We start from the raw sequence: 5,511 nt of genomic DNA on the forward strand, positions 1-5,511 counted from the left end.
GACTGAGACATTTTTAAATTTTTGTCCCTTTTCTCCATCTTAAAAAACGACCCTGGTGTCTAACTCTGTCCTCATGGGGTGGCAAAATAAATAGGAACATTATTTATCACTTACTGGTCACCACCCCTCTTATGCTAAGCTTGAAACCGCCATCTTTAATTCTAGCTTTTCTTCCTAAAATCGAACATTTTGCTCCGTATCATAACAAATTGTTTTGTTTTTTTTTCGATGTAAAAACGATGAAATTAAGGGAAATTTTTTTTCGGAGAACTTCATTCCATAACAGATACGTACAATATAACCATTTTTCGATATGGATTTGTTTTACTGTACACAGTTCAACTGCACGGAGCCTTTCCAGTTAGATTCTACGCACTTTCAAAACAAGACAAAAAAACCTAATGCTGACACTCTGGAAGTCGCTGGTGTTGCCGCACATTGATTACTGTTGTCAGCTGTGGACTCCGGACAGAAAAGGTCATATTCAAGCATTAGAGGCCATCCAGAAGTCGTTTCTAAGAAAGATAACTGGTTATAGTCAATTGAATTATTGGCAACTGCTGGATACGTTGAATATCAAATCGATTCAACGCAGGCAAGAAAGATATTCAATCATCTATACCTGGCGTATGATGGAGAACCAGGTGCCCAACGCTGGTATACAGCACCATATCTCAAAACGTGGCAGAAGGTGTGTGGTACCACCCCTAACCAGTGCCAGGGGCAACTGGATCCGATGGCTCAGGGAATCGAGTTTAAATTCCCGGGGGTCCTACGCTCTTCAATTGCCCACCATGTAACATTAGAGAGATCACGAACTGCAAAACAGAATCGTTCAAGTCGGCGCTGGATACCTGGCTGAAGTCTGTACCACACGAACCTCAGATCCCCGGTTATACCGCTATGAGACGCAGTGAATCCAATAGCTTACGCCACATGCTTGTCTGTGTAAAGAGGGACAGCGAAACGGTGCAGCGGTCTATTGATTCGACGCCGCCTATACCGTCCCAACTGGAGGCCGCTTGCCGCAGTGACCTTGGAAGGGCTCTGACCGCCGAAAGACATCACACAAATCACACAACTCAACACATAGATTCGAAAAAGTTGTCAAAAAACAAATATGTAACAAATAAATGTTACCAAAGGCAAGATAAGTTACTTTTCTACCCAACTGGATATGTTTTTAGTGTTTATATTTAATGTAACATGTGTATTCAGCTCGAAAACCATACAGTGTTTACCGATGTATTGGAAAATTTAAAATGGCGGCCGACTCTCTCTTTGAGACGGTAAGTTTAGGAAAATGAGTTATAAATAAAAAAACTATACAAAATACTGTTAAAAACCCGCCGAATATATGTCAGCCTATGTCACGGTAACATATATCGAGCGAGTTTCTAAAATGATTTTGTATATTTTTTTGTTTTTAACTCATTTTCCCAAACTTACAACATGCTCATTAATGTGTTTAGCACCGGTGAATCTGCAGATCCAATATCGGCACAGCCATCCCCGAAACTAGTACTTAAATTGGAGCCTCCATCTATTAGTGCAGGGAGCTCTCCTGGTCAGTGGTCTTCATTCACCAGACAGTATAAGACCGGCATGACGGTGCCTACCACCATCATCATCATCGGCGGTCACTCGTGTCCGAGTAAGACTGTCCTCCGTTGTGGCTTCTGTGGGTCCTCAGGTGAGCATAGAGCCCAATCCTAGACCCAATTTGTCTTGTGCAATTTGGGCAGATAAAGGTAGTGGTGGTGGGGTGGGGTTGGGTGTGTCTGGTTAATAATCTGTCCTTTCTGTGCTTGTGTTTATCCTCAGCAGCTTGCTTTAGGTCACTACTATAATGCACAGCACCTTTGTGGACAGCGCTCCTCCATGCCAACCTGCTCCCAGCCACGTCCTCCCATGTCTCAAGGTTCATGTGAAACCGCTTTAGATTTGCTTTGATGTTGTCCTTATACCTCATCTTTTGGCCACCCTGGGCACGCTTTCCCTCAACAAGCTGAGAGTAGAAAATCTGTTTTGGGAGGCGGAGATCCGGCATTCGGACAACATGACCAGTCCATCTGAGCTGGCGTTGAGTAACAGTAGCGGTGATAGTGGGAATGTCAGCCTCACTCAGGACGCTGGTGTTGGTGCGTCGGTCCTTCCAACTAATTCTGAGGATTTTTCGGAGGCATCTTTGGTGGTACGTCTCCAGGGTTTTTACGTGCCTCCTGTATGTGGTCCAGGTCTCCGATCCATAGAGAAGAGTGGGCAGCAAGACAGCTTTACATATACCATGTTTTTGGTCTTTGCCAGAAGGTCACGGTTCTCAAATACTCTCTTCCTTAGCCTTGAGAAAGCCCCACTGGCACAGCTGAGACGGTGTTGTATTTCATCATCTATGTTGGCTTTTGATGATAGGATGCTGCCTAGGTATGGGAAGTGGTCCACATTTTCCAGTCTAGCGTTGTCAATGGAGATGTTTGGGGGTGAGACTGGAGTACTGTTTGGTGGTGATTGATGGAGGATTTGGGTTTTTTTTATATTAATTGTTAGTCCTACCACCATGTGCACAACGGCACTATTCTAAGGGACCTGCAGAAAGATGTAGCATCAATGCCTAAGGCTGAACTCCTGACTGCCATTAAACGCGTCGCAGTCAAGGAGGAAAGCACACTGGTCCATCGCATGCGACTAAGCAAAATGGTTCAAACCCCAGGTACCCCCATAAGAACATTTCTGGCGGCGCTGAAAGGGCAGGTTGCCCTTTGCAAGTTAACCCACCAGGTGTAAAGAAACCGGATATCAGCATCAATACGATTACAGCGCGGAGATTATTCTGGATAACCTCATCCGAGGCATTGCAGACCCGGAGATCCTCGCTGAGATACTGGGGGACCCGAAAACTGACTGCACTCTGGAACAAACTGTGGACTTGATTGCCCAAAAGGAGCAAGGAAAGTCCACCAGGGCTGTGGTTGGCGACAACACTGCTGCAATGTCCCACCAAACTCAACACAAAATATACCCAACGACATCGCGGCCAGAGGTGAAAAACACTGCAACAGAGAAGTGCTGGGCCTGTGGCGGATGCAGCCATGGCCAACCAAATGATAGGAATAATTGCGTCAAGATGTGCCCCGCAGGGCTCACTATATGCAGCAAATGCTCCATCAAAGGGCACTACGCTACCTGCTGCAGCAGGTGCTCTGATTGCAATGGATGGGGACACCATGACAAGTCATCCAGGTGGTGCCAACAAAACTCCAGGTCAAAGAATAAAGGCAGGAAAACGACAGTCACTCTGAGCACTGAAGATGACGATGCAACCGCAATCTACCATCAACTTTGCGCAGTAGAAAATCTGGCGAATAGAGCAGCCCAGTACGGTCCCATGGAGCACCACGTGTATGAGGACAAATGGATTGCTCGGCCGTCTAAGCCTCATCCTATTCTAACTGTGCGCCTTACTCCACTTCCAGACGATCACGAGACATTGAGATACCCTTTGCGGAACTCGACCTCCACCCCGGTCGAAATACCTATGGTAGCTGTAAATGGCAATTAATGCTCTCGTCAGCCATTATAACAACACTTCGGGCCAAGGTCAAGGAGTAGCATCTGTTCTTCAGTTTGGGAAAATGAGTTGAAAATAAAAAAAAACTATACAAATACTGTTAAAAACCTACCGAATATATGTCAGCGTATGTCACGGTAACATATATTTTGCGAGTTTCTAAAAGTATTTTATCTATATTTTTTATTTTTAACTCATTTTCCCAAACTTACCGTGTTCAGCAGAGAGTTTAGCGCCATTTTAAATTTTCCAATACATCCGTGAACACTGCATGTTTTTCGAGCTGAATAAACATGTTACATTGAATAAAAACGCTAAAAACTTATCCAGTTGGGTAGAAGAGTAACTTATCTTGCCTTTGGTAACATTTATTTGGTACATATGTAATTTCTTGTGACAACTTTTTCTAATCTGTGTGAATAGTAATACAAACCCCTCTGTCCTCGTGGGGTGGCAAAATAAGTACATTTACTGCCCCCCCCCCCAATATGTTAGGCTTGAAACCGACGGTACCAATGTTTTTTGGGGTTTGTATTACTGTACACATAGATTCGAAAAAGTTGTCAAAAAAAAAACAAATATATAACAAAGAAATGTTATCAAATTATAAATTACTTTTCTACCAAACTGGATATATTTTTCGTGTTTTTATTCAATGTAACATGTTTATTCAGCTCGAAAAACATACAGTGTTTACCGATGTATTGGAAAATTCAAAATGGCGGCCGACTCTCTCTTTAACACGGTAAGTTCGGGAAAAGGTGTTATAAATAAAAAACTAGACAAAATGCTGTTAGAAACTAGCTCAATATATGTTGTTACCGTAACATGGGCTGACATATATTGGATGGGTTTTTAACAGTATTTTGTATATTTTTTTTTATTTTAAACTCCTTTTCCCAAACTTACCGTGCCAAAGAGAGAGTCGGGCGCCATTTTCAATTTTCCGATACATCGGTAAACACTATGTTTTTCGAGCTGAATAAACATTTATTTGTTATGTATTTGTTTTTTGACAACTTTTTCGAATCCATGTGTATAGTAATACAAACCCTCTTCTTCTTTATAATCGAGCACCTTGCTGGAATTCTTTCCCCAAAACGGTGAACATATATATCAATAATTTTTTTTTTTTTTTTTTTTACTTACCTTTTTTTAAAGCCGGCGACAAAATATTATTATTTTTTAAAATAATAAATAAAAATGCGAGTAATTTATATTTTTGACGTTCAAGTCGATATTTTTCTCTCGGGTTTAAATTATTGTTTTGTTTTTTTACCAATTTTTTTTAAATATTGACGTTTGTTTCCATTTTGAAATTGTTTTCGACCGATAAATTTCATCCGGAAAAAAAAAAAATAATAGTTTAAATAATTTCAAAACACGGATCAAATAATCGGATTTCTGAAGGAACTCGCGTATATTTCCTTTTTTTAAAAAAAAAAGCACAACAAAGGCGAACCGGTGTCGATTCATATTTAGTTCCTTCTAAAAAAAATGCCGTTAGTACTGTCGACATATCGAATTTTTATTTATATTATAAATTGTTTTTCTTTTTTTTTTTTTTACATAGACGTCACCACTTATCAAGGCCGATAGGTCACTCAAGGATAAGGGTTAAAGAGTGCAGAGTAGTCAAAAGGACAATATAGTAATCAATAGTAATGGAAGTTCGGTAAATTTGTTAACTTAAGTGGAACGGCTCATAAGAAACTTGTTCACGTTGGACTTGAACACAACCATATTATAGACAGCCGGAAAGCAGGAAAACGGAAGACAATTCCACAGGCGTGCAGTTCTAAAAAAGAAGCTTTGATCATGGAATCTATGTTTAGGTTTAGGCACAGATAACGAGTGTGGAAAATTATTGATAATGTTTTCAGCTAGTCTAGTGTTTACTGTTTCTTGTGAAAGTTTGGCGAGGAGGGACCATAGATTGAAGC

The 5,511-nt window shown here is 41.1% G+C and overlaps 1 protein-coding gene across 1 annotated transcript in view; it reads right to left on the minus strand.

Moving 5' to 3' along the window:
• The window catches only part of LOC145271370 (uncharacterized), a 49,005-nt gene extending 43,965 nt beyond the window's left edge, over window positions 1-5,040 (minus strand). Inside the window, exon 1 of the mRNA XM_080126911.1 lies at window positions 4,718-5,040. The gene's annotated coding sequence lies outside the window, so the exon portion shown is untranslated. The remainder of the gene's footprint in view (window positions 1-4,717) is intronic.
• Window positions 5,041-5,511: the final 471 nt, after the last annotated feature.

This window comes from Euprymna scolopes, chromosome 46 (genome assembly GCF_053919585.1).
Source record: "Euprymna scolopes isolate OS-2025 chromosome 46, ASM5391958v1, whole genome shotgun sequence".
Classification (NCBI taxonomy): domain Eukaryota; kingdom Metazoa; phylum Mollusca; class Cephalopoda; order Sepiida; family Sepiolidae; genus Euprymna; species Euprymna scolopes.